The sequence below is a fragment of the Ascaphus truei genome, chromosome 3 (genome assembly GCF_040206685.1).
Source record: "Ascaphus truei isolate aAscTru1 chromosome 3, aAscTru1.hap1, whole genome shotgun sequence".
NCBI lineage: Eukaryota > Metazoa > Chordata > Amphibia > Anura > Ascaphidae > Ascaphus > Ascaphus truei.
In genome coordinates this window covers 303826491-303852197 of record NC_134485.1, presented here as the reverse complement: position 1 = coordinate 303852197, position 25707 = coordinate 303826491, and positions in this window count along the sequence as shown.

Sequence of the window (25707 nt, the reverse complement as noted above, 5' to 3'; positions counted from 1 at the left end):
CTTATGCCATGTGGATTTAAAAAAAAAAAAAAAAACTTTTCAATATAATTTGTTGAATCCTACAATAACATGTCTTGATGCATTCCTTTTTTGAAAGGAAGATAAATCAAAACCAATTGTCATGCAGAATACATGCTAGGTCTAATCTACAAAGATATACATACACAACATTACCTTATGTTCCTCAAAGGGCGAAGAGCAAATTACATTTCACAAGAGACTACATTGAGAGCCGTCTGTTTCTAAATTAAATATGCATGTTCCTACCTTAGCCATATTGCTATAATGCTACAGATGTGCAAAGAACTAAATGTCAAACTGTTAGTTTTTTTTTAAATGGATCAAACTATGCCCAAAACAATGATTCTGCATCTTGAAATACTATACTGTATATAGCTTGTATAGTGCCATGACACAAAAAAAGTGGACATTTAAAAAACAGCCCAAAGAGAACTACATAAAAAATATTGATGATAAGTTATTATACAGACTTTTTTTGTGCTAGATTGATTTTGAACTGCTTACAAATAAATAGTCTGTAAAAAAAAAAATTATGTCACAATTGAGAATTACAGTACGTGGTGCTAAATTTGATACAATGGGGCCGATTCACTAAGCTACGTTATGTAGCGCTGAAATGGGTTATATCGCTCGGCCGCAAAAGGCTGAAGCCATAAGCGCTATACACTAAGACTGTTTGGCGCGTTTACGAACCTGCCTTGCCCAAAAGGACCAGAGCGCGCGATCACCTTCTTCCCCCCCCTGATATCATGCTAAAAGTTATTTAGCATGATAACTATTATAAACAAAGCAGCCTGTAAGAACTGCATGGAGACGCTGCGTCTCAATGCACGGCTCTTACAGGCGATCGTGCTGTCCAAATATGATTTTTAATACTAGTGTAGATGAGCAGGGGGTCTCTTGAGCTGAACCGCATTGGTTTCAGGTCCGAGGACCTCCTACTTCAGGAGATATAGGCCCCGTTATGGGGTGCCGGTATCCCCTGCAGAATTTAAATGTCCCGGTCACGTGACGCGGGAGCTTTAAAGTGCAGGGGATACCGGCATCCCATAAAGGGGCCTGTATCTCCTGAAGTAGGGGGTCCTTGGACCTGAAACTAATGCGGTTCAGTTCCGGAGACCCCCTGCACATCTACACTAGTATTAAAAACACATACAGTAACAATAAATAATAATTCATTACCATAGCGAATAGCTCAATAAATAATAGCATAGCGACGTTGGCTCAATAAAGATGGCGTACACACTGGCATCTGATGCCCCTTACCGGGGCCTGTAACTCGGGAAGCAGGGGGTCCCTGAGCCACAAATCAATGCGGTTCAGCTCAGGGGACCCCCTGCTCCCGCACACTATTAATAAAAATACATTAAAGCAACTTCATTACCTTAGCAGCTATCCGCTAAGGCAATGAAGGGGTTAAGGCATAATAGCATGTTTATTGGGGACAATTGCCTCAATAAACATAGCTTTATACAACACACATCCCCCCGCGCCCTAACACATACACACTACAGTAATGGGCAAAATAACTATTATCTACATATGGATAATAATGCATTTGCCCATTAAATATACATTAATCACAATAAATACATTTTCTACACACCCTTGTCCGGCACCCACGATGAAGGCCACCCTCATCTTCCTCACCGTCCATACACTGGGGTGCTGAAAAATATACACAATAAGAAAAAGTGCCAAACTAATGTCCCCTTACCCCTTAATGACATTAGCGGTTATTAACTGCTACAGTCATTAAGGGGTTAAGCCACCCTGACCCAATACCCACCCTTCACCCATTTATTTGTACAGTGGCTTCATCATGTATGAGGAAGGTCCCGTTGGGAGGACCGAAACGTTGGCGGCCTTGTGTTACTGAATACACTTTTTTGATACCATACCTGCAGTGTGCTATCTCTTTTTGGCTATCAGGATCCCCTGGTCTCCATATGTCTACATACTCTCTATGGGACAAGCATCTGCCTCCTGCAACAAAACCGTGAGTGCTAATCTCCATACCTGACTATATATATATATATATATATATATATATATATATATATATATTTATTAATGGTGGGTAAAAAAAAGTGACAAAAACCCTCCACAGTAAAGCATAAAGCAACTGTAAATATTACTGTATGCTTCTTTGCATGTCTTAGACAGGTCTGCAACACTGTCTTTCCCCATTATCGCCCAGCATACAGCGCTTCCACTGCAGCCAGGGATTCTGGGAAATGACATGCAAATGAGCACTCAGTGCCACCTTTTGTCTCAAGCTCGTATTATATATATATATATATATATATATATATATATATATATATATATATATACAGCTCAATCCCGTTATAGCGCGATCCACTATAACACGGATCCGCTATAACGCGGTTTGAGCGTGGACCCCGAATTTAAAAAAAAATGGGTTTTTTTTAAAGCTTTTTTTTTTTTGCACACACACTGCACACACTCACTGCACACTGCATACATTCACAGCACACTGCATACACTCACAGCACACTGCACACACTCACAACACACTGCATACATTCACAGCACACTGCACACACTCACAGCACACTGCACACACTCACAGCATACTGCACACACTCACAGCACACTGCACATACTCACAGCACACTGCACACTGCACAGCACACTTCAAACACACACACTGACACACACACAGCACACTGCAAACACTCACATCACACACTCACAGCACACTGCATACATTCACAGCACACTGCACACACTCACAGCACACACTCACAGCACACACTCACAGCACACTGCATACACTCACAGCATAATAATAATAGCATGTTTATTGGGGACAATTTCCCCCAATAAACATAGCTATATACAACACACATCCCCCCGCCCCCTAACACATACACACTACAGTAATGGGCAAAATTACTATTATCCACATATGGATAATAATGCATTTGCCCATTAAATATACATTAATCACAATAAATACATTTTCTACACACCCTTGTCCGGCACCCTCGATGAAGGCCACCCTCATCTTCCTCACCGTCCATACACTGGGGTGCTGAAAAATATACACAATAAGAAAAAGTGCCAAACTAATGTCCCCTAACCCCTTAATGACATTAGCGGTTATTAACTGCTACAGTCATTAAGGGGTTAAGCCACCCTGACCGAATACCCACCTTTCACCCATTTATTTGTACAGTGGCTTCATCATGTATATATATATATATATATATATATATATATATATATATATATATATGTATATATATATATATATAGCAACTGTAAATATTCCTGTATATTCATTTGCATGTCAATGCCAAGCTCTTGCGCTGAAGCCTTGCCTTGCAAGAATGTGACTTCACCATACAGCACAAAGAAAGGCAGTGAGCATGGGAACGCCGATGGCCTCTCCCGGCAGGACAATCCCCAAGACCTAATGACTTCAAAAACCCTCCGATCAGCCCAACCACCAGAGGAGGTGGCCAGGGCAAACCTTGGGCTTTGAGTGGGGGAGGTGTGGTGAAAATGGGGGTAATCAGCGCATTAATAAAGGCAGTGGGCTCGGCTGGTTACCCCTATTTCGCATTGGGGATGAAGGGGTTAATTTTATATGCATTGATGTCCCTGTTTTGCAGGATAATCTATACCTGCAGTGCTGAATAACAGGAGCTGTTCCATTAAGACTGCTAATTTAGGAACGGAGTGAGCCAGCACCCTGATTTTCGGTGTGCAGCCTCAGTGTAACCCCTCAAGTACACACATATTAAAAATATAACTTTGTCATAAGGGAAACATATATTTTTGATAAAGTGCCTTTCTGTTGTAGTTAAAATTTACAGGCAGGATGCTATTGTTTCTGCCTGCCTTGGTAAAGCATTAAGGAACAAATGTTTTGCATACCAGAACCAAATGTTTTGACACCTATGTGCTGGGTCACTTGCCTATGCAAGCTTCAAAGCTAGCCCGCTAGGCCCACAGCTGTAAGTCTCTCTGGAAGTTGCATATCAAAAGACCCCAGATTCGTAAAGTGTCGCTTAATCAGGATGTTTCTGAGTAGCAAATCCTGCTACTCATCCTAGATATTTCACACCTTGGGACCAAACTCCAGACATTGCGTCCCCAGAAATGAGTGGCCCCTTTTTACTTAGCAGTGCTACCAAGCTGCTTACTGAGCATGCTCAGAGTTACCTGAGCTGGCTGTAGGATTTGCCCATGTGACCTGGCAGGTTCTGATAGGAGGAAGATAATTCCTTGCCAATTGGATGAGGCTAATGTACCACTTCACAGGCCCTTGTCCTTAAAAAGGCCTGTACCCCTCATTCCTGTGTTGTTCCTGCTGTTGTTGTTGCTGTTGTTACCTGATTTCTTCAAGCGGATAAGACCTAAGTAAATCGGCTACGATTACAGAACGCAAGGGGTTAAAAACATCGCAACAAGGAAACTTGCCCTGCTTCAGGATTTCGTTAGCCTTGGGTATCCAGACCGAATCCCAAAGAACCAGAGAAGACTTTGCACATTCACAGAAGGATTGGGGCTGGCAATTTGTGCCCTTGCAAAAGTACTACATTTTAAAAGACAATCTCCTGGTGCTTTGCACATTGCTGGACATTATCCTCTGTTTCTCTACCCGTAAGTGTAATTATTAAGTTTATTCTGCAGTTGTCGTGTGTTTGCCTATCAAGGGAATAAATCTCAGTTTATTTTGCTCAACCTGTTCTGCTCAATCAGGACCCACGAAATATAAATGTGTTATTAAGCGCTTCTGCAGTGGAAGTGCTGTTTGCTGGGTGTTAATGGTGAAAGACAGGGTTGCATACCTGTCTAAGACATGCAAATGAATATACAGGAATATTTACAGTTGCTTTATGCTTTACTGTGGAGGGTTTAAGTCACTTTTTTTACCCACCATAACCTTAATAGTGGTGGTGATTATAAATATATATATATATATATATATATATAAATATATAAATATATAAATATATATATATATATATATATATATATATATATATATACAGTGCTTGACAAATCACCCAAAAATCTACTCGCCGAACCAAAAAATCTACTCGCCACCTAGTCCCGCCCCAACCCCGCCTCTAGTCCCGCCCCCAACCCCACCTCTAATCCCGCCCCCTGCCCCACATTTTAAAAAAAACATAAATGAAATAAATTTTATAAATTCCTAGTAAGAACATTCGTTTTTGAATGACTAGTTTCCTGCACCCCTTAACTAGTGCCTGGATGCCCCGCTTCACAATATTTAAAGCAGCAATCCCGTCTGGGATCTTACCTGATCCGCAGTCCCTCAATGTCCAGGTACGCACATTCCCGCAATGTTATACATTGGAGGGGATTTGTTCCCTACCTGTCTTCTGGGTTAGGGGGGGGGGGGTTCCGATGTCTTCCGTGTGAAGCTTGAGTCAGATCTGGAAGAAAGCAGTATAGGTTATTTCGGTGTAGAATAGGGCAGTTAAGATATACAGGGTAAATAAACTATCCAGATCCGGATTGTGAGACAGAGAAAGGGTGAGACAGAGAGAGGGTGAGACAGAGAGAGGGTGAGACAGAGAGAGGGTGAGACAGGGAGTGAGAGAGAGGGTGAGACAGGGAGTGAGAGAGAGGGTGAGACAGAAAGTGAGAGAGAGGGTGAGAGAGAGAGGATGAGAGATGGAGAGAGGGCGAGAGATGGAGAGAGGGCGAGAGAGGGTGAGACGGAGAGAGGGTGAGAGACGGAGAGAGAGACGGGGAGAGAGGGTGAGAGAGAGTGTTAGAGACGGAGAGAGAGTGAGAGATGGAAAGAGGGTGAGAGATGGAGAGAGGGTGAGAGACGGAGAGAGGGTGAGAGACAGAGAGAGGGTGAGAGACAGAGAGAGGGTGAGATACGGAGAGAGGGTGACTGTGGGGGGATGGGGTGACTGGGTGGGGTGATTGGGGGGTGGGGTGCTTGGGGGGGTGGGGTGATTGGGTGGGGTGACAGGGTGGGGTGACAGGGTGGGGTGACAGGGTGTCTGACTGGGTGGGGATTACTGACTGTCTGGGGTGGGGTTACTGGGCAGGGGGCGGGGGGTTGGGATAACTGACTATGACTGACTTTTGACTGACTGGGTGGGGGTGTATGACTGACTGGGTGAGGGGGGTATGACTGACTGGGTGGGGGGGTATGACTGACTGTGACTGACTGTGTGGGGGGGGTATGACTGACTGGGTGGGGGAGGTATGACTGACTGGGTGGGGGGGTATGAGTGACTGGGTGGGGGGGTTATGACTGACTTGGTGGGGGGTATGACTGACTGGGTGGGGGGGTATGACTGACTGGGTGGGGGGGTATGACTGACTGGGTGGGGGGGGGGTATGACTGACTGGGTGGGGGGGTATGACTGACTGGGTGGGGGGGTATGACTGACTGGGTGGGGGGTGTATGACTGGGTGGGGGGGTATGACTGGGTGGGGGGGTATGACTGGGTGGGGGGGTATGACTGACTGGGTGGGGGGGTATGACTGACTGGGTGGGGGGGTATGACTTACTGACTGGGTGGGGGGGTATGACTGACTGGGTGGGGGGATGACTGACTGACTGGGTGCTGTGGGGGGATGACTGACTGACTGGGTGCTGTGTGGGGATGACTGACTGGGTGCTGTGGGGGGATGACTGACTGGGTGGGGTGATGACTGACTGGGTGGGGTGGGGTGTACCTCTGGTGTCCTACACGTACACACACACACACACTCTCTCTCTCTCTCATACACACACACAAACACTCTCTCATACAAACACACAAACACTCTCTCATACACACACACACACACACACTCTCGGTGTGGGGGGGGGGTGGAGACAGCCACGGGGACCGAGAGGAACACACCTGCTGGCATCTCCTGCCCCGCACATGCAGCCACGGGGACAGGAGCGGAGACTGAGGGGAAGCGGGTCTGAGGGGGGGGGGAACATCCCCCGCAGTCATCTCCTCATCTCCTGCCCCGCGCGTGCAGCCATGGGGACAGGAGCGGAGACTGAGGGGAAGCGGATCCGAGGGGGGGGGACATCCTCCACTGTCATCTCCTGCCCTGTGCGTGCAGCCACAGGGACAGGAACGGAGACTGATGGGAAGCGGGTCCAAGGGGGGGGGAACATCCTCCGCTGGCATCTCCTGCCCCGCGCTTGCAGCCACGGGGACAGGAACGGAGACTGAGGGGAAGCGGGTCTGAGGGGGGGGAACATCCTCCGCTGTCATCTCCTGCCCTGTGCGTGCAGCCACGGGGACAGGAACGGAGACTGAGGGGATGAGGGGGGAAGCGCTTGCAGGAGGTAGGGACCGCGTGCGCGAGGAGCAGGAGCAGCCATTACTTACCCCTGCAGAGAAGGGCTCCATTCCGCGTCATGACCAATTGGCCAATCAGACAGGAGGATATTTTTTTTGTTTGTTATTTATTTATTTATTTTTTGTGGGGGTGGGAGGGGGGGAAGCGGAGACAGCCACGGGGACTGAGGGGAAAGCGGGAACCGGAGGGCAGGGGGAGGGAAACATCGCCGCTGTCATCTCCTGCCCCGCGCGAGCAGCCACGGGGACAGGAGCGGAACTTGAGGGCAAGCGGGACAGTGGGTGGGGGGGGGGAAACCCCTGCTGTCATCTCCTGCTGTCATCTCCTGCCCCGCGATAGCAGCCACGGGGAAAGGAGCGGAACCGGAGGGCAACCGGGAGGGGGAGGGGGATCGCCCGCTGGTATCTCCTGCCCCGCGGGAGCAGCCAAGGGGACAGGAGCAGAGCCTGAGGGGATGAGGGGGGAAGTGCGGGCAGGAGGTAGGGACCACGTGCGCGAGGAGCAGGAGCAGCCATTACTTACCCCTGCAGAGAAGGGCTCCATTCTGCGTCACGACCAATTGGCCAATCAGCCAGGAGGATATTTTTTTTTTGTAATTTATTTATTTATTTTAAAAAAAAATGCCCAGAGCAGGGGAAAAAAGTAGCTGGCCACCGGCCAATTTCCGATCGCACATGGCGAGTGGGCGACCGGGTTTGTCGAGCACTGTATATATATATATATATATATATATATATATATATATATATATATATATATATATATATATACATATATATATATATATATATATATACATATATATATATATATATACATATACATATATATACATATATATACATACATATACATATATATACATACATATACATATATATACATACATATACATATATATATACATACATATACATATATATACATATATATACATATATATACATATACATATATATATATGACAGAATTATAGACAGCGCCCCTTACCAAACACACCAAAACTGCTGCAACGCTGATATATGTGGTAGGCGTTTGCACCAGGTCGAAAAATTGAGTTCAAACAGATAAATATCAATATAAAAAGTGGCAGGGGCCGTATGTATGCCCAATTGATAATATTATAAAAAAAAATTTTTTAATTTTTTTTAAAAATGTGTTAAAAAGAAAAAGTGTGCATAAAAATCAAAAAGAAAAATAGAAAAATATGAACAAAAATTGATTCAAATTCTATCAAAAATAGAGGACAAAAGAATAACTGTGCAATTGACATAAATAACTAAAAATATGCGAGGTCCAACCTAACCTAAATTGTGAATTACATTCAAGTCATAACAAATAGTGGACCAAAAACAATGATATTCAAAAAAAAAAAATTTGGTAAAGCAATTGTAAATGTTCACAAAAAATACTTAAGTCCTCAGATTGTCCAGGATAAATGAATCACAAAAGTACAGGCTGCTTCTTCTTGGGTTCACCGAACTCCCACAGCACCTATTTAGAAAAAAGAGAAATGAAGCTCCCGATCCTTGTGTAAAATCAGATAAGAATTTTAATACATCACGGACAAGACAAATGCACACTTACAATTTGTCTGATAAAATCAGGCATATTATGGGACCAGCCCATGCACCAACTGAAGACTCCACGATCGCCTCTGTGTAAACTGAAGTCCTTTGAAGTGCTGGATCTTGTGTCTGTATCAGCCGTTGTTCCAGAGAGTTGTCCCAGAGAGTAAGGGAATCTGTACTTTCCTTTGCGGCTGCTTAGTTGTAGCGTGCGGCCGCCATTCACCTCTCTCGTGGAGCACTGGGACCCGGAAGGGACTTCACACACGTCTCTGCGTCTCTGCGTCTTCACGTTGGTTGCTGGGAGCTGCTCGACCACCGTAGGTTCACTGCCACATATCCCTACGCGTTTCTTCCGTCCTTGCGGATTTCATCAGGGGATGGATACCACACTGAACTGCCTGGTGTTAAATAGTCCCTTCGACCAATGCCTAACGTTTTTACACAGCTGTATTCGGTTCAATGGGCAATGTTTAAGCTAATTTAAACCTGGTGCAACGATGTTCATCTACAAATGAGTTAACTAAAAAATAATAATAATCAATTGGCATGTTAACATCTTTAAAACAAATAACAATACATTAGTCTAATATATAATGAATTGGAACATAAATATCTAAATACTGAAAACAAATTATATAATAATAATATTTAACAACAAAAGCTAATATTTAAAAATAAATAATATAACCTTTTTCACCTAATCAATTTAGAGACAAATAAAACGAAACATAATATTAGTAAATTAACCATATGTATAAAAGTAATAAAACTCATGTTATATAATAGCCCTTGTTAAAAAAAAAAATTATTTTTAAAAAAAAAAAAATATTTTTTTAAAACATTGAATGCTTTAAGAGGACAACCTAGTATAAATTATTTTGTTGAATCATAATAACCCAAAATGATTACTAGTTAGAACTTATACTATTAGAGATAAACCATGTAGTAGGAACATTACTAGAATGTTGATTTAAGCTTGTTTCGGAGAGTAGATGGAAGTTAAAACTCTCCATGTGTATTGCAAAGGAAGAGATGAAATGACATCGTGTTAATGCTGTAATGTTAAGTTCGTGTGAGTGTTGAGACCTTATATCTGCTATTAGATTATCTTTATATTTATTAAATCAAATGATAGACATAGAATGATAAGTTTCACATATATAATTAACTTTATATTTTTATATATATTCATTTATTATTTATAGTTGTACTAACCCTAATAAGATTGATTATATGATTGGAGATTGGGATACCACTGTTCCCACTTGCGGTCCCCACTGATCTCCTAAATGGAAATACTAAAGTGACATGAGATTTGTATGATGTGTAAATATTCAGAACAGTCTCCCTATTTGTATGGGAGATTGGAGATAATGATGGATAGAGTCCACGCTACAAATGAAGATAGATGAACCAAGAAGCAGCAATCCAGAGCTTATTGTGAAAAAAGGTTGATAGTAATTGACTAGATATAGAAATTATGTGTACTGTGCAATATTAATATTGATTATACATGAACAGGTGATCAGTGTAAATAAATTCCCATGGTTCTAATTGATTTATTTATAGACATCATTTTGAATATGTGTGTATTAAGTGATATAGTGCAAACCTAAAATGTGTTTTGATTCTTATTAAGTATTCTGTGTATTAATAAAGTGTAAAAACTTTTAATGACATTTTATAATGATTGTATAGTGTTTGTGTGATTGTGATTAATACAGTTCAGACCAGGGGTCTCTCATTGCCTCCATTGACCGGGACCCCAAAGGGAGCACGATAAACATGCTCAACCCAGACCTCCGAGATCCCAATAGTGGAGACATGAGATGCATTAAACAATAGTGCTAATATCGATACAGTCATTGAGACCTACTGGACTCAATGTTTCTAACATATATATCCAGTAGGTCTCCCTTAAATTCAGTTTCTTGACTCTGTCACCACTTAATACAGTTAGGGGAACATGTTCCAAACACAAGACTCTTAAAGAGGATGGATCCTTATTGTGTTTGTCCAGAAAATGCCTAGACAAGTTATGAGTTGTAATACCATGTATGATGTTTCGTCTGTGTTCCAGGAATCTTGTACTTAGAGTTCGTGTGGTTCTCCCCACGTATTGGTATCCACATAAACATGTGATTACATATATAACAAAGGAAGATAGACAGTCCATATAACTTTTAATTTTATGTATAGATTTATTGTGATGAGACTTGATTTGGTCAGTTTCACACATGTATTTACAGGTTAAGCATCTACTTCTACCACAAGTAAAATTTCCTTTTGTTATTGGTCTAATAATGGGGGAATCGATAGTTTGTTTCAGGCGACTTGGAGCCAACATGGTCTTTAGATTCCTGGCTTTTTTATATACAATCGGAATATGTGTTGGTAAATTATTCCCAATTATAGGGTCGTTTAATAATATTTTCCAATGTTTGTTAAGAATTGTTGTGATACCTCTTGCTGAATTGTTATAAGTCGTAATGAATAATGGTGACTTGAATCTATCTTTAGACTCAACCGTTTTCTGTTCTTCCCTATTAGGTTTATTAAGTAAGGTATGACGGTCTAACAGACTCACTTGTCGGAATGTCTCCAGTATGGTATGTCTATTGTACCCCTTGGCTAAAAACCTTGATACCAGTAGTTCCCCCTGGGCCAGATAGTCAGAATGTAAGGAACAATTCCTCCTAATTCTGAGAAACTGGCCCCTGGGGATGTTGGCAAGCCATCTTTTATAATGATTGCTATCATTATATAAATAGCTGTTTGTTGCAACTGTTTTGAAGTGAGTTTTTGTAATGATGTCACCACCTGGACTGGCCTCCAATACAAGATCCAAAAACACTATACTAGTTTTGTTTGTGTTAAATGTGAATTTTAGATCCATGTCATTTTGATTGAATGATGATAATTTTTGTTCTAAATGTTCCAATTCACCGTCCCAAATAAAGATTAAATCATCTATGTAACGGCCATAGTACACGAGACTCGCCCCCAGATCCGCATCACCCCACACATTGAGTTCCTCCCACAAACCCATGTAGAGGTTAGCATAGCTGGGGGCAAATCTCGTGCCCATGGCCGTCCCACAGATCTGCAAATAATATGTGTCTTCAAAAAGAAAATAATTGTGCTCTAATATGAATAAAATTGCCTGGAAAATAAATGTGGACTGTGTGTTGCCTAAATTACTATCCAAGTTAAGAAAATGCTCAACTGCTTCAAGACCTTTGTTGTGTTTAATGCATGTGTATAGCGATGTAACATCGCACGTGGCCCAGATGTACGTTGGTTTCCACCTTATTTCAGAGATGGAGTCGAGGACGTGCAGCGTGTCCCTCAAATGGGACCTCAATCTGCTCACTAATGGTTGTAAAAAATAGTCCACATATTGGGACACGCTGGACGTCATCGACTCCACCCCCGAAACAATGGGTCTACCTGGTGGATTGTAAATGTGTTTATGTAACTTAGGAATATGGTAAAAAATGGGTGTTCTGGGATAACGTATATATAAAAAATTAAACTCAGCTTTTGTTATGATTTCCAAAGTGAGGGCTCTATTGAGGAAATCCTTGTACTGTTTCTGGAACTCCTCCATAGGGTCCTCCATCAAAACTATATAGGATATTTTATCGCTTAACAGCCTGAAAGCTTCTGACAAGTAGTCCGTTCTGTCTTGTAGGACTATTCCTCCTCCTTTGTCTGCTTGTCTTATTACAAGATCTTTCATATTGCTAAGCTCTTTTAATGCAGTATTCTCCTCTTTTGATAGATTTCTATTTCGTATCGAGGTAGTGTTTAGACACATTGACTCAAAATCTTTAAGTACCATTGTGTAGAATGTTTCTACAAATGATCCTTTTGAATGGTAAGGAAAGTACGTGGATTTAGCAGAAAAAGGGGAATGGACTATTTTATTTTATTTTAACTTCTGAATGTCAATTTGCTTGGTAGTGCTTGATTCAATCATTGAGTTTGATGATGGTACTGTTTCCAATATATTTGGAAGAAGATTCTTATTTGATGAAATGGAACTATCTATCTCATACATGGATAATTGACTGTGATCTAACAGATGTATTGATTTTTCAGTTTGACTGTTTTCCATTAACAGTGTTGTCATTGCTTCAATACAAGCCACTTCTTGCGTGTTAAATATACATTGTTGTTCCTTATTTTGTATAGTGAAATGTCTCATTAAGGTGATTTTTCTAATATATTTGTTTAAGTCCACAAACAGATCAAATCTGTTTGGCAGACTACTTGGTGCAAAAGACTACCTGGTCAGAAGTGAAACATGGTTACTAGACAGTATAAAGGTAGATAAATTAAAAATACCGTGTGTCTCTGGATTGCTGGTCCTTAGCTCACCTTCCTTCTTTCTTTGCTCGCGCCTCCCTCCCCTGGTTCCTCGCAACTTCTTTTTCTTCGTTGTGGGGTGTTTGAATGATAGGTCGGTTTCCGATCCCACAGAGGGTAAGATTTCCCCCTTTCTCGATTCTCTTCCTGTGTCACCAATTCTAAAAAAGAGGCAGTGTGAGATTTTACAGTGGGAACAGTGGCATCCACTCCATTTTTGCTCTCTTTATTTGGATTTTTCGGTATAGCTCCACTACTTTTAGTGGCTACCAAATTCTCCCCACATGGTTCTCCCTTATCCTGTAGTGCATCAAATCTATTCTCTGTAGGGCAGGAAAATTGTGTTTTTGCTGGTTTATTGTTACTTTTTTTGGTGTTGGATCCCTTTCCATTCACTGTTGAAGGGGTATTTGAGTGATCCTTACTACTATCCCTATGTCTATCATTTTTGTTCTTTTTATAATATCTGTTTGGGGTATAGTGTTTAGATCTGTCTCTCCTATCATATCTTCTCCAGTCTCTAATTTTGTCTGTAGCATAATCCGTTTGGTCTCTAACATATTTATTACTCTTACGTTCACTAATGTCTTTTTCATATTTGAGTACCCTAGAGTCAACTAGTTTATCGAGTTCTTGGAATTCTTCACTCTCCACATAAGGGATCATGATATGCTGAGATTCCTCTATTTCTTTTGCAATTTCGTTTAATTTCTCCTCCCTATAATTGATTAGTAATTTAATTAGGGTGAAAGAACAAGATTCCATTGCATCGTTCCATTTAGTTTTAAACTCAATATTTGTATCAAATGTTGGTTTCTTTGTAAACCTTAATCCCCTAGGGACTATTTTGGCATCCAGATAATTCTGTAGTGATAGGAGATCAAGCCAATGTTTCATCTCTTCCTTTGCCAACCTTTCAAGCTTAAAAAAGTTGGTTTTTAAATCAATGTTATCCTCATTATGTTCAGTCATATCAATTTCTGCTGATTCAGCATATTGCTGTCTCCTAATGAGACGTTCCTTGCTAGGCCTAAGACACGCAGATGAGCATACAGTTATATTTGCATATTTGCTTTCCTGTGGAGGGTTTTTGTCACTTTTTTTACTCACCATAACTTAACTCAGTATTATGGTTTAGCCTATCCCATAGCCTCTCTTGCATTCCCAGTAAAATCAACCCCACACTGATGAGACCCATCAAGGTCAAAACAGCTGTCTGTGGGTGGTTTTCTGGGTATGCACCTTAACCCTGGCTGTGCTCAAAGCTGTGACCATGCAGCAAGCTTAAGCCTATAGGGAACTACGTTAAAAATGGTTATTGAGGCAAAAAGTGACACTGTGTGCTCATTTGCATGTCATTTCCCAGAATCCCTTGCTGCAGTGGAAGTGCTGTATGCTGGGTGATAATGGGGAAAGGCGGGGTTGCAGACCTGCCTAAGACATGCAGATGAGCATACAGTTATATTTGTATATTTGCTTTCCTGTGGAGGGTTTTTGTCACTTTTTTTACTCACCATAACTTAACTCAGTATTATGGTTTAGCCTATCCCATAGCCTCTCTTGCATTCCCAGTAAGATCAACCCCACACTGATGAGACCCATCAAGGTCGAAACAGCTGTCTGTGGGTGGTTTTCTGGGTATGTACCTTAACCCTGGCTGTGCTCAAAGCTGTGACCATGCAGCAAGCTTAAGCCTATAGGGAACCATGTTAAAAATGGTTATTGAGGCAAAAAGTGAAACTGTGTGCTCATTTGCATGTCATTTCCCAGAATCCCTTGCTGCAGTGGAAGTGCTGTATGCTGGGTGATAATGTGGAAAGGCGGGGTTGCAGACCTGCCTAAGACATGCAGATGAGCATACAGTTATATTTGCATATATATATATATATATATATATATATATATATATATATATATATATACACAGCTCAATCCCGTTATAGCGCGATCCGCTATAACACGGATCCGCTATAACGCGGTTCGAGCGTGGACCCCAAATTTTAAAAAAAATGGGGTTTTTTTAAGTTTTTTTTTTTACACACTGCACACACTCACTGCACACTGCATACATTCATCCCACACTGAACACACTCACAGCACCCTGCATACATTCACAGAACACTGCACACACTCACAGCACACTGCACACACTCACAGCACACTGCACATACTCACAGCACACTGCACACTCACAGCACACTGCATACACACACACTGACACACACACAGCACACTGCATACACTCAAATCCCACACTCACAGCACACTGCATACATTCACAGCACACTGCATACACTCACAGCACACTGCACACACTCACAGCACACACTCACAGCACACTGCATACACTCACAGCATAATAATAATAGCATGTTTATTGGGGAAAATTGCCCCCAATAAACATAGCTGTATACAACACACATCCCCCCCGCCCCCTAACACATACACACTACAGTAATGGGCAAAATTACTATTATCCACATATGGATAATAATGCATTTGCCCATTAAATATACATTAATCACAATAAATACATTTTCTACACACCCTTGTCCGGCACCCACGATGAAGGCCACCCTCATCTTCCTCACCGTCCATACACTGGGGTGGTGAAAAATATACACAATAAGAAAAAGTGCCAAACTAATGTCCCCTTACCCCTTAATGACATTAGCGGTTATTAACTGCTACAGTCATTAAGGGGTTAAGCCACCGTGACCGAATACCCACCCTTCACCCATTTATTTGTACAGTGGCTTCATCATGTATATATATATTATATATTATAATATATATACTGTACATGCCTGATTAACCAATATACAAATAAATACTCTACATGGCCAAATACAAATCTCTCCCAATATCAAACAGCACCAAGCAAAATCAATATCTAAGAAATCCAAATACAAACACTCAATTTGACAATGTGTACATGATACAAATAATCTTTGCATCATATATACTATGTCAACCAATGCTCCAAATCAAATACACTAATCCAAACAAGATACAAATACAATCATTAAAGAAAAACAAACCATCAACACAGATAAATTACCATCAATTAATCCAATCACCAATCAATTACAATCCAAATTATTTACACATTTCAAATCCTACAAGCAAACCATTGTGAAAAATAATCTGTCAAAGTAACCATCAAACTAAATCTATCTTCCAAAAATAAGCCAATAAAATAAATCTATAGCAAACAGCCTTTAAATAAACATTTGCAAAAATGAAATGTACATTAGCAACACATTAGCAATCCCTGAAGAAATATCGATTACGAAACGCGTAGGAGAGGGGGCGTTCCATCTTTATTTTTATCAATACCCATTGCGGTTTTTATATAGCATATCCCCTTCACATGTTATTGGACATTCACCGCTTTCACCATCCGCGAGCAGGCGGGAGTGATACAAGGGCGCCGTCTGATGACGTCAGGACGACTGCGGCTCAACCCGGAACGGCCTGTGTGAGCACAGCGTTTGCCACGATCACAGCTGATGGGAGATCCCTCACAGAGGTTTGAACTTCCCGCCGAGTGACCCGCTGGAGATCAGAGACTAACGCTTTTGAGCAGACTCACACTGTGGGGTGAATCCCTAACGAGGTGTGCACCCCTCGTTGGGACGGCTACTGAGGATAAGAGGACCATCCAGAGAGACAGTGAGCCCACACGGAGCAGTTTTCAAGAGTGGTAACATGTCCAAAACATGTCCTGTTGATATATGCTTTTTCTTGATGTACGTGCAATAATCACCTTTTTTATTTTATAAATATTCTTTAAATACTACACCATGAGGTTTTTTTGCGCTGTTTTTCTATTTTTTCTGTATAAATACAGGTGCAATAAAAGAGCATCAAAAACAAACTAATCAAATCAAAAATCAACATACAATACAACCACTTATTTGTCCTGTACGTATGTATATCCAGTAACATACATAAATTCAGGGCAAATAAATGGACATAAAAAAAAATGGACGTCATGAAAAAAATGCAAAAAAACCTGTAAACTAAAAATAACATACATTTATTTTGTTTACTTACCATTAGAGGAACCACTCACAGAAATCAAGGGGAACCAGAAGCACTGGAACAGCTAATCCAACAACAGGAACCAGGTAACCATAAAATAATAAACCCTTACAATCCACAAGTGTCTGTATCTTCTTTCTTCTATTTGTAATCCATAGTGGGGGTCTTCTCCGTCTTCTTCTGTCTTCTTCCGGGGTCTTCTTATCTTCATCTGCCACGCCCTGGTCTTCTTTCTTCCATAGAGGGTCTTTCCTCCTCGGCGTCTAGCTTCAAAATGAGACGACGTAGGCTTTTATAGGCCTATGACGTCACATTTTCGTCATATGGTTCTCACGGTCCTGATTGGGCCGTGAAAATCATGTGCTTTGGCCGAAAAAAAAAAATGATGACGTCATTTAAAGGCAATGAAAGCACAGCCAATCAGAATGGCTGTGCTTCAATTGACTTTAAGATGAAGTCATGAAAAGAAAGATGGCCGGCCTCACATGGTACGGTAGCCAATCAGAGCGTGGGAACTCCATCCCAATTCTGATTGGCTCAAGTAGACCATGTGACAGAGGCTTTGGGGAGAACGGATGTGACATTATTGAAAGACTGTCACATGGTACATGATTTGTATTTGGCCATGTACAGTATTTATTAGTATATTGGTTAATCATGCATATACAGTATATATATATATATATATATATATATATATATATATATATATATATATATATATATATATATATATATATATATATATATATATATATATATATATTTATACTAATTATATATATATTTATATTCTAATTATATATATATATATATATATATATATATATATATATATATATATATATATATATATATATATATATTGGGACACTGGGAACACTTTAGGTAATTGAATGTTTATTATTAACACCTGTTTACAGTGCCTTTCTGTGCGATTAGAATCCTTTTTAAGCTTGTAACTTATTCTGCCTACCCCACCGCTCCCAGTTGAAGGCATCTCGCCGAAACGCGTAGGAGTGGGTGATGTAGGCAGGATCCCCTGGTCTGTCCCCTCTCTGGGACACGTAAATATACGTTGAGCTGCCGCTCTATGCATTTGTTTGACACTGCTTGTTATGCGTGGTAGGATAGTGCTGTACACTCCACTAGCTTTAGGACTTTGCTACATGACAGTTTTATAGTTGTATTGTATTGTATTGTATGTCTTTATTTATATAGCACCATTAATGTACATAGTGCTTCACAGCAGTAATACACGTGGTAATCAAATAAATAACAGATAATATAAATAACAGATCATGGGAATAAGCGCTTTAGACATAAAAGTAACATTAAGGAAGAGGAGTCCCTGCCCCGAGGAGCTTACAGTCTAATTGGTAGGTAGGGAGAACGTACAGAGACAGTAGGAGGGAGTTCTGGTAAGTGCGTCTGCAGGGGGCCAATCTTTATGTATCCTGTGTTCAGAATATCCACAGTGCTATTCATATGCTTCTTTAAGCAAGTGTGTCTTAAGTTGGGTCTTAAAGGTGGATAGAGAGGGTGCTAGTCGGGTACTGAGGGGAAGGGCATTCCAGAGGTGTGGGGCAGTCAGTGAAAAAGGTTTAAGGCGGGAGAGGGCTTTAGATACAAAGGGGGTAGAAAGAAGACATCCTTGAGAAGAACGCAAGAGTCTGGATGGTGCATAACGAGAAATTAGGGCTGAGATGTAAGGAGGGGCAGAAGAGTGTAAAGCTTTAAAAGTGAGGAGAAGAATGGAGTGTGAGATGCGGGATTTGATCGGAAGCCAGGGAGACAGGTGAGAGGCAGGAAGGCCGGACAGCAGGAGGTTACAGTAATCAAGACGGGAGAGAATGAGGGCCTGAGTCAGAGTTTTAGCAGTCGAGCAACAGAGGAAAGGGCGTATCTTTGTTATATTGCAGAGGAAAAAGCGACAGGTTTTAGAAATGTTTTGAATGTGAGGGGTGAATGTGAGAGAGGAGTCGAGTGTGACCCCTAGGCAGCGTGCTTGGGCTACTGGGTGAAGGATCGTAGTTCCAACAGTAATGTGGAAGGAGGAGTAGGGCCAGGTTTGGGACGAAGTATGAGGAGCTCTGTTTTAGCCATGTTGAGTTTAAGTCGGCGGAGGGCCATCCAGGATGATATAGCAGAGAGACATTCAGAAACTTTGGTTTGTACAGCAGGTGTAAGGTCGGGTGTTGAAAATTATATTTGTGTGTTGTCAGCATAGAGGTGATAATTAAACCCAAAAGTTGTTATTAGGTCACCTAGAGAGAGTGTATACAGAGAAAAGAGAAGATGTCCCAGGAAAGAGCCCTGGGGTACCCCCACAGAGAGATCAATAGAGGAGGAGGAGGTGTTAGCAGAAGAGACTGGAAGTACGATGGGAGAGGTAGGATGAGATCCAGGATAGAGCTTTGTTCCGTTACTCTAGTTACTCTTGTTTCTACACAGCATCATATTAATGTTTTGCCTTGTTGAGCATTTTAAGGAAACTTTTCCCTTACTCCAAGTGTAGTGGTTTATTAAATGGAGTAACTCTGGTCTCAGTCCTTTTCCTTATATTGCTTTGTGGGAGTTATATGTACAGGCACTTTCCTTATGCTTCAGACTCATACTGTTTGTGATTTCTCATTTGAGATTTTGTGTCTTAAGTGATTGTTTTGCTATAAGAGCTATTGCTGTGGCTTACGTACAGGGGATTCATGCCTTATTTTAAATATTCTACGTTATCTTTTATCATGTTTTGTGACCGCTAATAAATAAAATTGTATTTTGTAATCTCATATGGTATACCGGAGTGCTATAATTTTTGGCTTCTTTTTCCTTTTGCTTACATATATATATATATATATATATATATATATATATATACTAGCTGATATACCCGGCGTTGCCCGTGATGTAATGTTCTGCCCCCCCCATCCTCCCTCTCAACTCCCTTCCCCCCCCTCTTCACAGCTGTTCAGGCTTCCCCCCCTTCTCTCCTGACTCCCTCTCTCCCCACCACTCTCCTGACTCCCTCTCCCACCCCTCTCTCCTGACTCACTCTCTCCCCCCCCTCTCTCCTGACTCCCTTTCTCCCCCCCTCTCTCCCGACTCCCTCTCTCCCCCCCTCTCTCCTGACTCCCTCTCCCCCCCCCTCTCTCCTGACTCCCTCTCCCCCCCTCTCTCCTGACTCCCTCTCCCCCCCTCTCCTGACTCCCTCTCTCCCCCCCCTCTCCCCCTCTCTCCTGACTCCCTCTCTCCCCCCCTCTCTGCTGACTCCCTCTCTCTCCCCCTCTCTCCTGACTAACTCCCCCCCCCTTCTCTCCTGACTGAATACCACCCCCGTCTGTCCGCTGTGCGCCGCCATCTTACCGGGGGCAGCTGCAGGAGGAAGGGGATCCTTCCGGAGGCTGCCTGCCCACTGCCTGTCCCCCCACCGGGGAGGGAGGGAAGTGAGCATTGGCAGCTGGGGCAGGAGGGCCGCGTCGCTCTTCCCCTCCGTCCGGGAGCCGGTGGTGGGGAGGGGGAGGGAGAGAGAGAGAGTTGGGTGACATCATAGAGCCGGGTGACGTCATAGAGCCACCAATCCGATTGGCCAGAGGCTGAGGACCAATCAGATTCACCGCAGCTAGTACCAACCTTTTGATTTTATATATTAAGATATATATATACATGATGAAGCCACTGTACAAATAAATGGGTGAAGGGTGGGTATCGGGGCAGGGTGGCTTAACCCCTTAATGACTGTAGCGGTTAATAACCGCTAAGGTCATTAAGGGGTTAGGGGACATTAGTTTGGCTATTTTTCTTATTGTGTATATTTTTCAGCACCACTGTGTATGGACGGGGAGGAAGATGCGGGTGGCCTTCATCGTGGGTGCCGGACAAGGGTGAGTACAAAATGTATTTAATGTATTTATTGTGATTAATGTATATTTAATAGGCAAATGCATTATTATCCATATGTGGATAATAGTAATTTTGCCCATTAATGTAGTGTATGTGTTAGGGGACGGGGGTATTTTTTCAGAGTATTGTTTAATTTTTGGGGACACCCCCGCGGGCCTGTTGTATGGATGGTGTGCCATCAAAAAGGTAAACAAAGAAATTTTTTCTAAGTCCAGCTTCTTTTGCGCCTGCCTTTAGCTGTTTGGCGCGTTTCTTAAGGCTGATTCACTAAGCAGTGCTATAGCCTGATCGTGCACATTTTGCGCCGAGGGCTAAAAAAAAGCCCTTTTAAGACCGATAAAGCACAGTTATCACTGCTTAGTGAATCTCACTGCAGCCTTATCGGGCTTAAAGGGTACTTTGCACTCTTAAAGCCACTTAACGGATCTTAGTGAATCGGCCCCAATTACTTTTGTTCCTTAATCCCTTCTGCTCTTTATAAAATGAAGTCGTTAGGTGCAAATGGTAAAGCTAAATGGAATAGGAAATCAAAATCTTTGCTTTAGAGATGTAGCAGCCGTTATTGCTCCCGCTGGCGCGTTTTAGTGGGACACATACAATGCGCCAGTGGAGCAGACATACTGTATGTTGAGAGAATGCTATTGCAAAGGAAAGCAAAGGGAATATTTGAACTTGATACAGTTTCAGCTCAAGCTCTAAATGAGGATTCAAACTAGAGTTCCTTCTGATGAATTATAACCCCGTGGATGCAGATTTTGACCGTCCCCTGACAGTGTAACCAGTGAATCAGAGACTGGAAAAATTCCCATACAATAGATGCGCTTTTTTCTTAAAGATTAGCTTTGAATATAAATTCTCTCATTACTACACTTGTGTGGTATACTGTAACAAACACAGTCCCTTGACAGTGTAGTACCATTGAATCTGGTACTTGGCAAAATCCCAGTAACGCGACATGGTTCATGTGATTTCTTATGTTAGTTGTTCTATTTATGTTTCATCACTCACTATGTATATGTAATGATATTATTACTGTCAGCATTATTAATATAACAATGTTTTTATCTGCAGGCACCATATGAAGTAGCTGTGACCTAATTTATTATACATCAGTAGTGCTGTTTGTGACAGGAGGGGGTAACCATGGCTCTATAATAAAGGTTAAGCCCGTTTGGTTACCCCTGCTCCGTGTATAAGGGTCCCATAGAGTTATCTCTTGGACCCAGTAACATTGGATGATCCAATTATACTCTGTGTAATAAAACCATTTTTTGTGTTTTTCCCTTTCTGGGCATGCCATCAAGCAGGGATTGCTAGGGTATGAGTTTCAAGGGGGGGGTTGCGGAGGAACCATTGACAGAATGTGCCTAGGAGGTTGGGTCCGGAGCTGCCGTTCCCCCATAAATGTACCCGGGTTTCATGCCTGATTTTCAGATACATGTAGGCATATTGTCCCGGTAATACTTCCCCTTGAAAATGCAAGCGCGACTCACCACTAGGGTATCCAGCTCCAGCACAGCCCAGAAAGGTGAATGAGGCACAGGGAGAAAATATGTATTCCGTAGCTGAGGGAATCCCTAGGTTAAGGGGGTACCCCAGCTAGTGTAAGGTGACCCACAACCAGTATAGGGTTTGTGGGTGCTATATGTAAGGTTGAGGGGGGACTGAAATTCCAAACTGAGTCTAAGAGAAAGTGTGTGGGGAATAAGGCAGATAGAAATAAAACTACAACATTTTTCCTTTTCTGTCCCCTGTCCCCCAAGACTCATAGGCAGTGCTCGACAAACCCAGTTGCCAACTCGCCAGCTGCGATCGGATATTGGCTCGTGGCCAGTAGCTTTTCTCCTGCTCTGCAAAAACAAAATCCCCTGCTCGAAAAAATAAAAAAAAATCCCTCTGGCTGTGACGCGGCTTGGAGTTGCCAGGACTTCAAACCGCCCTTCCTTCTCTGCACGGGTAAGTAATGGGGGGGGGGGTTGGTGGTGCGCACGCGCGCATGAGTCTGCTGCTGCTGCTCCTCCTCCTCCTATATATCCTCCTGTATAATTGTGGCACCTCCTGCTTACAAGACCTGCACTGATCCGGTCATGGAGGGGATGTGGACAGATGCTTGAGGTGGGGGGGAATTTAATGCACTGTAATAAATATTTATATATACTGTACTGGTGTTTCTCCCCCCTTCCTCCGGCGCTCCCGCTGCCTGCGAGACTCGAGTGTCTCTTCCTCCGGTGCTCCCACTGCCCGCGCGGCTCGGGTGTCACTCCCCCCTACCTCCGGTGCCCGCGCGGCTCGTGCGTCGCTCCCCCCTCCCTCCGGTGCTCCCGCTGCCCACACAGCTCAGGTGTCTCTCCCCCCTCCCTCCGGTGCCCGCGCGGCTCGGGTGTCTCTCCCCTATCCCTCCGCTGCCCACGCGGCTCGGGTGTCACTCCCCCCTCCCTCTGCTGCCCACGCAGCTCGGGTGTCTCTCCCCCCTCCCTCTGCTGCCCACGCGGCTCAGGTGTCTCTCCCTCCTCCCTCCGGTGCCCGCGCGGCTCGGGTGTCATTCCCCCCCTCCCTCTGGTGCCCGCGCGGTTCGTGTGTCACTCCCCCCTCCCTCCGCTGCCCGCGCGGCTTGGGTCTCTCTCCCCCCTCCCGGTGCCCGCGCGGCTCGGGTGTCACTCCCCCCTCCCTCCGGTGCCCGCGTGGCTTGTGTGTCACTCCCCCCTCCCTCCGCTGCCCGCGCAGCTCGGGTGTCACTCCCCCCTCCCTCCAGTGCCCGCGCTGCTCGGGTGTCACTCCCCCCTCCCTCCGGTGCCCGCGCAACTCGTGTGTCTCTCCCCTACCTCCACTGCTCACGCGGCTCGGGTGTCTCTCCCCCTCCCTCCGGTGCTCCTGCTGCCCACGCGGGGCGGGAGGTGGTAGCGGGGTGTTTCTCTGTCCCATTGTGTGTGTGTGTGTGTATGGGAGAGAGAGAGAGGTATGGGAGAGAGAGAGGTATGGGAGAGAGAGAGGTATGGGAGAGAGAGAGAGAGAGAGGGGTATATGAGAGAGAGAGAGAGAGAGAGAGAGAGAGAGTGTATGGGTATGAGAGAGTGTGTGTATGGGTATGAGAGAGTGTGTGTATGGGTATGAGAGAGTGTGTGTGTGTGTGTGTGTGTGTGTGTGTGTGTGTGTGTGTGTGTGTGTGTGTGTGTGTGTGTGTGTGTGTGTGTGTGTGTGTGTGTGTGTGTGTGTGTGTGTGTGTGTGTGTGTGTGTGTGTGTGTGTGTGTGTACGTGTAGGACACCAGAGGTACCCTCCCCATCCAGTCACCTCCCCCACCCAGTCAGTCACCCCCACCCAGTCAGTCACCACCCCTCCAACCAGTCAGTCACCCCCCCACCCAGTCACCCCCCCCATCCAGTCAGTCATAGTCAGTCATAGTCAGTCATAGTCAGTAATCCCCACCCAGTCAGACACCCCTTCACCCCACCCCCAATCACCCCACCCCCCCAATCACCCCACCCAGTCACCCCACACCCCCAATCACCCCACCCAGTCACCCCACACCCCCAATCACCCCACCCAGTCACCCACACCCCAAATCACTCCACCCAGTCACCCCACACCCCCAATCACCCCACCCAGTCACCCCACACCCCCAATCACCCCACCCAGTCACCCCACACCCCCAATCACCCCACCCAGTCACCCCATCCCCCCACAGTCACCCTCTCTCTGTCTCTCACCCTCTCTATCACCCTCCCTCCATTTCTCTCGCCCTCCCTCTGTCTCTCTCGCCCTCCCTCCATCTCTCTCGCCCTCCCTCTGTCTCTCTCGCCCTCACTCCGTCTCTCTCGCCCTCCCTCTGTCTCTCTCGCCCTCCCTCCGTCTCTCTCACACTCTCTCCGTCTCTCTCACACTCTCTCTCCATCACTCTTACCCTCTCTTTCCGTCTCTCTCACACTCTCTCCGTCTCTCTCACACTCTCTCTCCGTCTCTCTCACCCTCTCTCCGTCTCTCTCACCCTCTCTCCGTCTCTCTCACCCTCTCTCTCCGTCTCTATCACCCTCTCTCTCCGTCTCTTTCACCCTCTCTCTCCGTCTCTCTCACCCTCTCTCTCCGTCTCTCTTACCCTCTCTCTCCGTCTCTCTCACCCTCTCTCTCCGTCTCTCTCACCCTCTCTCTCCATCTCACAATCTGGATCTGGATATCTTATTTACCCTGTATATCTTAACTGCCCTATACTACACCGAAATAACCTATACTGCTTTCTTCCAGATCTGACTCAAGCTTCACACGAGAGACATCGGAATACCCCATAACCCAGAAGACAGGTAGGGAACACATCCCCTCCAATGTATAACATTGCGGGAATGAGGGTACCTGGACATTGAGGGACTGCGGATCAGGTAAGATTCCAGGCGAGATTGCTGCTTTCAATATTGTGAAGCAGAGGCATCCAGGCACGGGTTAAGGGGTGCAGGAAACTAGTCATTCACATCTGGCTT